The sequence below is a fragment of the Neovison vison genome, chromosome 1, assembly GCF_020171115.1.
Source record: "Neovison vison isolate M4711 chromosome 1, ASM_NN_V1, whole genome shotgun sequence".
In the NCBI taxonomy this organism is placed as follows: Eukaryota; Metazoa; Chordata; class Mammalia; order Carnivora; family Mustelidae; genus Neogale; species Neogale vison.
The window spans coordinates 247,515,862-247,525,275 of record NC_058091.1 but is presented as its reverse complement, the minus strand read 5'-3'; the positions used below and the strand labels follow the sequence as shown (position 1 = coordinate 247,525,275).

The 9,414-nt window shown below is 37.4% G+C and overlaps 1 long non-coding RNA gene across 1 annotated transcript in view; it reads left to right on the top strand.

Moving 5' to 3' along the window:
• The first annotated feature begins 482 nt into the window (after positions 1-482).
• The window catches only part of LOC122901701, a 79,069-nt gene continuing 70,137 nt past the window's right edge, over positions 483-9,414 (top strand). The window contains exon 1 of the long non-coding RNA XR_006383661.1: positions 483-522. This is a non-coding gene — a long non-coding RNA (uncharacterized LOC122901701). The remainder of the gene's footprint in view (positions 523-9,414) is intronic.

The window sequence follows — 9,414 nt, the reverse complement described above, 5'->3', positions numbered from 1 at the left end:
ACCCAGGCGCCCCTGTTTTGAGATTTTTAAAAAATTTTACGATCTACAAAACTCTATGTATTTAATATGTATATAACTTGATGAGTTTAGACATAAGTGCATATCGTGAAACAGTCACCACAATCAATGCCATAAACAAGTCTATCACCTCCAAAAGTTTCCTCCCACCCTATTTATTAATATATTTGATTGTGATAAAATATTTAACATAAGATCTATCTTCACAAATTTTTAAGTATATGGGGAGGAGTTTGACAGGTGTTAAAAAAAAAAAAAAAAAAAAAAGACACAACACAACAGTGGTGAACCCAAAAGGGAAAGAACTTAAATGTCATTTAAAAAGAGTGTTACTACCCAAAAGCCAATCAAGAGAAACTTCTGAGGGTTCTAGCATTATTTCAAAGTCTATGTAAGTAATACACCATGTAATTGCCTTTCTTTTTTATTTTCCACTTAGGGCCATCTTCCTAGAAGAGCTGTAGACTGGAGAATGGGTTGAAGCTCACCATGCTGGGGACCCAGGTAGGTTTGCCCAGAATTGGAAGAACTCCTGCTGTTTGCTGTTTAGTTTCCTGTCCTTTATTTTTTTACTACCATGGAGGACCAGTTATTGCCCAGAATAAGAATAGAACAAGATGTCTTTTTCTTGGCCATTGGCAGATTTCTGTTTCTAGAGGCTTGATGCAATAATCCATTAATCTTCAGAATATTAAAATGATGTATTTGTAAGAGAATTTGAATCATTCTATCCTAATTTCAGGAGCAGCTTTATTTTTCACATTTGGAAGCTATTCAGTTGTCATGGTGAACAAATTATTTGATTTTTTTTTAGTAGATTTTATTCTCTAGAGCCTTTTTAGGTTCATAACAAAATGATAGAAGGTACAGAGATTTACCATATGCCCCCTATTCCCACACATGCTCAGCCTTCCTCATTATCAACATTCCCTATCAAAGTAGTACAGTTGTTACAGTTGATCAACCTACATGACACATCATTATCACCCAGAGTCCATCATTTACATTAGTCCATCATTTACAATCGAGTTCACTGTTGTTGTACATTCTGTGGGTTTGGACAAAACCTTTTTTTTTTTTTTAAGATTTTATTTATTTATTTGACAGAGAGAGATCACAAGTAGGCAGAGCAGCAGGCAGAGAGAGAGGGGGAAGCAGGCTCCCTGCTGAGCAGAGAGCCCAAGGCAGGGCTCGATCCCAGAACCCTGAAATTATGACCCGAGCCAAAGGCAGAGGCTTACCCCACCAAGCCACCCAGGTGCCCCTGCACAAAACTTATAATGACATATATCTATCATAATATTATCATAAATAGTATGTTCACTACCTTAAAAACCCTTTGCTCCACCTATTCATCCTTCATATCACACTAACCTCTGAAATTAACTGATCTTTTTACCATTTCCATAGTTTTACCTTTTCCAGAACATCATATAGTTAGAAACATAGAGTATGTAATATGTACCCTTTTCAGATTGGCTTCTTTCACTTAGTAATATTAATTTAAGGTTCCACCATGTCTTTCCTTTTTTTAAAGATTGTATTTATTTATTTGTCAGAGAGAAAGAGAGCACAAGCAGGGGAGTGGTAGGAGAGCCCAACACAGGGCTCGGTCCCAGGATCCTGAATTCATGACCTGAGCCAAAGTCAGATGCTTAACCAGCTGAGCCACCCAGACACCCCTCAGTGTGCTTAGTTTTGCAAGAGACCACCAAACTGTCTTCCACAGTGGCTATATGATTTTGAATTCTCACCAGCAATGAATGAGAGTTCCTGTTGCTTCACGTCCTTGCCAGGATATGGTGTTTTAGTGTTCTGGGTTTCAGCCATTATAATAGCGGGTAGTGGTATTTCATTTGCATTTGCATTTCTCTAATGACTCATGACACTGAGCATCTTTCCATGTGTTTGTTTTTTTGTTTTGTTTTGCTACCCATATGTCTTTTTTGGTGAGATTTCTGTTAAATCTGTTAGATTCTGTTTCCTTATTGTTGAATTTTAAGATGTCTTTGTGTACTTTAGATAGATTGTTCTTAAACATGCACATTTCTTTCATTGTTGACTCTCTGATGTGTAACTCTTGCTATGTGGCACTGTTGGAAATAATTTAGTAAAAAAACGGGTTAAGAATAAATCACTAGATTTCTCTCTCTAATGGGAATTTGAGGACTTTGGTGACTCGGTAAAAGGTGAAAAGAAAATTTGGTGAAACTTAAGGTAACATGATAATATACAAAATTCTACTTAGAGAAAGATTTTAGTCATTCTTAAACCTAAATCTCCAGGACAATCTGACCCGAATGACCTGTAGTAATCCTTTTGGCTACAGAAAATGAGCTCAGTATCCCCCAGTCAGAAAGTCCATGTGTTTATATCTACTATGAAAGGTACCAATTAGATCTTCAGTAAATTTTTTAACAATAAGTGTTTATCCCTATGCTGTGGTTATATATAAATTTGATGAACTAGTGATTGTTTTGAAAAAGATATTAACTTGTTTTTAAAAAATTTTTTCTAAAAGGAAAAGGCAAAGTTTTCTAAAGTAGCCTCATCTAGTAGGCATTACCTATCTATATTGCTAATCATAACTGTGAATTTATCTGACCTTTGTTAAATTTGCTAGATAGAAGTGTGACTTTGCTGCACCACAGAGACATTCACACTTGTGTCAGTGTTTGAGAGAGTGCATTGCTCATGGAACTTAAACAAGGGGTGACTGCAGGTGCTGATTTGCCTGCCACTATGAGCTTTACGATAATGATTTTATTCCTTTCATCTTCCCTCTGCCCACAAGTAACACAATACAACAGTGAATGCCCATGGGCAGTATCAAAGAGGTTCACTCCAGAAACTCTCACTCACTTGTTTCCGTTGTGCAGCTTCTTGAGTGTTTAGGGTAGATGGAAACAAGAGAGTTGTCTAACACAGAGAAAAATGATTCCTCCTGTTCAATTATAGGCTGAAGGTTCCAGAGTCTTCCATGTTCACTGTATAGCCTCAGGATGGCTAGCCATACTGTGGCTTTCCTAGATATTATTTTAGACCTTCAGAATGAAGGCTACAGATCTTCTCAGTCACCCGAACCCTCTGCATTCTAGTCCTCTGCATAGTATTTCAGGTCTTTCTATTCTCTTCCTTGAAAAGTTTAAAACTATAGGAGATTCCTTTAAATTTTGAAATCTTCAACCTACTTTATAACTTCAAGCCAGCGGCAATCTGATCTATGTATGAAAAGCTGAAACAAACAAACAAACAAAATAAATAAGCATGTGTTTTGAGAGCTTTTGGTATCCCTCTCAGCTAATCATTGCCCTGGCTCGGCTGTATGAAATCTATGTCCCATCACATCAATTGCTTTACCCCTCAGAAGTAATTTCATAGTTGTATCAGGTAAACACTATATAATTCATTTTCTCCTTGTGTGTATATTATTTATCTTCAGTACTCCAGGTTTGCAATTTATACACGTATTTCAAGGATCTTATAAACTAATGAAGGAAGACAGGAAAGAAAATAGGTGTAATAGGGTAAAAATTAATACTACATGAGTGTTATCAGCCTTTGTCTTTTCCCCGATGACTAAAGAGTACTCTGGCTTTAACGCTTCATTCTTAGTTTCTTCCTCTGAATATTTCTTCCCAACTTCAGAAGAAAGTGTGCAAAAGTGATTATTTTGAGCTTCTGTAATAAAGAAGCAGGAGAATAGAGCAGAAGGAAGAGGATAGAGGAATCCTACAGTTCAGGGTTGGAGCAGGGCTTCTGGAGGGAACTTCCAGTAAGAAAGTAAAGTAAGAAGATAGGAGAAATGAATGACACTTAAAATAATGGAATTATGGGAGAAATTGTGGGCTGATAATAGACATCCCTTCTATCTATCTTGCCTGAGGCTCCACTAAAAGAGAATCTAGAAGTAAAAGAAAGAGTAAACTCATAGTATAGTGAAGAGAAATGGAGGGGGATGTTCCAGATACTGAGGGATTTCAGCAGACTTCTCAGAGATGGAAAGTGAATGGGAGATTGCTCTGGACTGATAAAAATTAGTGGTGGATTCACAGCCCAGAGTACACTCTGAAGAGCTGGAGGAAACAGGAGTCAGTGTTCAATGGGCAGATTCTGGGGTCAGAAGCAGTAGGAGCGTGGAAGGCAAAGGTGAGGTATGGGGTTAACATGATGTTTTTGTTTGTGTGGGATAAATTCAAATATCTTTGCCCCTTCCTCCCCAGTCTCCACGTGCAGAGTGACTGGTACACAGTGTTTACCCTAAAGCAAAGAAAGAGAGAATTGTGCTCTAAAGAAATGAAATGAACTGCCTGTAGAGTGCTTAGGCTTCTACCACTTAGTGTAGATGCTTCATAATAAAGACCTCTTCCTTCAGGCTTTTAAAGGGCCTGCCCTCTGACAGCTAAAACCCTAAATTCAACCTTCCAGTGGACATGTACATGCTTTGAACTTGTTATAATTCTCATAGGGAAAGAGCAATGAAGAATAAAAAATATCTTAGTAAGCAGCAGAAAAACCTGTTTTAGCTACTCTAGAACTTGTAGTCACTCATTCTTAAATAAAAATATATACCCAATGATTTCTGTACATTAACTTTGTACCCTGCCATGTTGCTGAATTGCTGTATGAGTTCTAGTAGTTTGGGGGTGGAGTCTTTTGGGTTTTCCATATAAAGAATCATGTCATCTGCGAAGAGAGAGAGTTTGACTTCTTCATTGCCAATGTGGATACCTTTTATTTCTCTTTGTTGTCTGATTGCTGTTGCTAGGACTTCTAATACTATGTTGAACAAGAGTGGTGAGAGTGGGCATCCTTGTCGTGTTCCTGATCTCAGTGGGAGGGCTGCAAGCTTTTTCCCATTGAGGACGATATTTGCTGTGGGTCTTTCATAGATAGATTTTATGAAGTTCAGGAATGTTCCCTCTATCCCTATACTTTGAAGCGTTTTAATCAGGAACGGATGTTGGATTTTGTCAAATGCTTTTTCTTCATCGATTGAGAGGACTATGTGGTTCTTCTCTCTTCTCAAATTAATTTGTTCTATCACATTGACTGATTTGCCAATGTTGAACCATCCTTGTAGCCCAGGAATGAATCCCACCTGGTCATGGTGGATATTCTTTTTAATGTGCTGTTGGATCCTGTTTGCTAGGATCTTGTTGAGAACCTTAGCATCCATATTCATCAGTGATATTGGTCTGAAATTCTCCTTTTTGGTAGGGTCTTTGCCTGGTTTGGGGATCAGGGTAATGCTGGCTTCATAGAAAGAGTCTGGAAGTTTTCCTTCTGCTTCAATTTTTTGAAAGAGCTTCAGGAGAATAGGTGTTATTTTTTCTTTGAAAGTTTGGTAGAATTCCTTATACACTAACAATGAAAATACAGAAAGGGAAATTAGAGAATCGATTCCATTTACTATAGCACCAAGAACCATAAGATACCTGGGAATAAACCTAACCAAAGAGGTAAAGGATCTGTATTCGAGGAACTACAGAACACTCATGAAAGAAATTGAAGAAGACACAAAAAGATGGAAGACCATTCCAAGCTCTTGGATTGGAAAAATAAACATTGTTAAAATGTCTATACTGTCTAGAGCAATCTATACTTTTAATGCCATTCCAATCAAAATTCCACTGGTATTCTTCAAAGAGCTGGAGCAAATAATCCAAAAATTTGTATGGAATCAGAAGAGACCCCAAATCGCTAAGGAAATGTTGAAAAACAAAAATAAAACGGGGGGCATCACATTACCTGATTTCAAACTTTACTACAAAGCTGTGATCACCAAGACAGCATGGTACTGACATAAAAACAGACACATAGACCAGTGGAACAGAGTAGAGAGCCCAGATATGGACCCTCAACTCTATGGGCAAATAATCTTCGACAAAACGGGAAAAAATATACAGTGGAAAAAAGACAGTCTCTTCAATAAATGGTGCTGGGAAAACTGGGCAGCTATATGTAGAAGAATGAAACTCAACCATTCTCTTACACCGTACACAAAGATAAACTCAAATGGATAAAAGACCTCAACATGAGACAGGAATCCATCAGAATCCTAGAGAAGAACATAGGCAGTAATCTCTTCGATATCAGCCACAGCAACTTCTTTCAAGATATGTCTCTAAAGGCAAAGGAAACAAATAAACTTCTGGGACTTCATCAAAATCAAAAGCTTCTGCACAGCAAAGGAAACAGTCAAGAAAACAAAGAGGCAACCCACGGAATGGGAGAAGATATTTGCAAATGACAGTACAGACAAAAGGTTGATATCCAGGATCTATAATGAACTCCTCAAACTCAACACACACAAAACAGACAATCATATCAAAAAATGGGCAGAAGATATGAACAGACACTTCTCCAATGAAGACATACAAATGGCTATCAGACACATGAAAAAATGTTCATCATCACTAGCCCTCAGGGAGATTCAAATTAAAACCACATTGAGATATCACCTTACACCAGTTAGAATGGCCAAAATTAGGAAGACAGGCAACAACATGTGTTGGAGGGAATGTGGAGAAAAGGGAACCCTCTTACACTGTTGGTGGGAATGCAAGTTGGTGCAGTCTCTTTGGAGAACAGTGTGGAGATTCCTCAAGAAATTAAAAATAGAACTTCCCTATGGCCCTGCAATTGCACTCCTGGGTATTTACCCCAAAGATACAAATGTAGTGAAAAGAAGGGCCATCTGTACCCCACTGTTTATAGCAGCAATGCCCATAGTCGCCAAACTGTGGAAAGAACCAAGATGCCCTACAACAGACAAATGGATAAGGAAGATGTGGTCCATATACACTATGGAGTATTTTGCCTCCATCAGAAAGGACAAATACCAAACTTTTGTAGCAACATGGATGGGACTGGAAGAGATTATGCTGAGTGAAATAAGTCAAGCAGAGAGAGACAATTATCATATGGTTTCACTTATTTGTGGAGCATAAGAAATAGCATGGAGGACAAGGGTAGTTAGAGAGGAGAAAGGAGTTGGGGGAAATTGGAAGGGGAGGTGAACCATGAGAGACTATGGACTCTGAAAAACAATCTGAGGGTTTTGAAGGGGCAGGGGGTGGGAGGTCGGGGTACCAAGTGGTGGGTATTATAGAGGGCACTGATTGCATGGAGCACCGGGTGTGGTGCAAAAATAATGAATACTGTTATGCTGAAAATAAACTAAAAAAAAAAAAAAAAAAAAGAAAAAATATATATACCCAAGGTTATTAACAAAAGAGGAGAAGGAGCACCAACTCTCTGAGCTTAAAACCTCACCATGGGAGAAACAAGAATGCTTTAGTAAACAGAGAGAAAATAACTTTGTAAAACACTCTAGATCTGGGAAGAACCAAGGTTAAATAAATAAATAAAGGAAGAGATAAAAACAAAGAGAAAGAAGATCTTAGAAATTAAAATTACTGAAATAAGAGCTGGGAGACAAAGTTAGGACAATTCCAAAGTTGTAGAATAAAATGAATAACAAACCTCTGCAGTGATGTGTGAGTTTACCACACTGAAAAGTTTAAAAATCCTCACGGGGACTGAGTGAAATGGAAATTAGTTTTTACCTCATGGTTAATGAATATCCACATTCTTTTAAAATGGAACCATTTTTTCCCATAATTTTTACCTCAAGTACCTTTGCCACAAGAACTTTCACCACATGATTAATTGGCCATAAGGCAATTTTGTCATTAAAAAATAACCAGTTGACTGTTCATTTTCATTTCTACATTGATATGGTGCTCCCATTTTTATATTATATAAATCTTGGCCTTCATAGTGGTTCATACAGTGGCACACAGTTTTGAGCCCGTATTTCCAGTACATCTTTGGAACCTCTATCAACAGACATGTAACAACATGCCAAGAACAAACAACAGTATAAAAGGCTTTTAGAAAGCAATATAAAGGTCACTTATAAATATGCACCCTAGTATTTGGAGATATCTCTCTTAATGAAGGAAGAAATTTTGTGAAAAAAGAAAAATATGATGCTAAACAAGGAAATAAATTAACAAGTAAAAAACTGTATAATACTATTAATGAAAGACTTCATTGAAGACAAGTACTTAGATAAAAGCTGCAAGGTAAAATGAGTTACTTGAGCAGTGCTGTCCAACCTACACACCTTTTAAATGTATTTGAATATTTTATATACAGCAGTAGTGTCTTTTTAATTTTGTTATTCGTGTTTCATATTTCATTATATCCTTCTTTTACTTTTCATGATTTTCTCTTTTATAGCAAAACCACCTTATAATCATTTAGTTATACGGCAAAAACGTATGTGGCAAAATGCTTGTGGCAAAGATACTTAGAACAAAAACTACCTAGAACTCTATTTTTGGGTTCTAAGAGAAGGCTCACACTTCACTTTCTCTGGGTAGTAGAAAGATGTTGCCCAATTCCATAAGGCATATACCCTGGCAATGTGGCTATTGCTTTTGGACTTCAAATGAAGTCAGCCTTGAAATATTTTTGAAATATATGCTTCATACTGCCAGAAACACGTTAAGTTGCATATAACTGGAAACATAGCCAATGATGTCTTCAACAAACAGGGGTTTGTCTTGCTCCCCAAGCAAGAAGTCAAGTGTGGGTAGTTGAAGGTATGGGTTCAGCTGCTTAAATGTACTACCAAAACCCCCAGGGTTTTGTTATCCTTCCATTCTTCTATCCTTAGCTGTTCCCTTTATTTCTTACCCTTGTCATCTCATGGAGATAGCCTGACACCAGTATCCTAACAAAGAAGACAGTGTTTTGTCTTCTCAGAAAGGAAGCTCTTCCTCAAACCCTCTCTCTTGAATGTCATTAGTCAGAAATGGACAGTCCATTTCTTGTGCTGAGTCCAAAGCAATTACCAGCAAATCAAATGAAATCTCCATGACTAACATAGACCAATTATGATTCATCCTCATGAACTGTGGGTGGGGACTTTCTCCTGAGACTACTTTTTAAATAAAGGTTTGTTTATAGAGAAGTGTGGCCCATTGAGTAGCCAACAAACTCATCTGCCACAGGTATATCCTACAAAATGTTTAATTCTTGGACTGGATATAGAGGGATGATAAGTCACACAAAATAGGAAGTTAGGAAAGGCAACAAAATAACCCAAAACACAAAGAATTCCTAAGTAGAGGTGTTGTAATAAACTTTGTGTTTAAATTTTGCTTACTTACATGTATTTATAGAGTGAAATTCCTATTGAGGCTAGTTTATTTTGTTCTTGCCTTCCTGGCTGAGAGTTCCAAGTGGCTGATGAATTAATGTCAAGGAAGGAGACTAGAGAGAAAAGACAAAGTCTCCAATCCCAAGTTTTTTACCTTTCTGTTCACCTCTGAACTTCTGGGTAGAGTTGATGAGGTTTCATCGGGGCATCTCCTGTTTAAT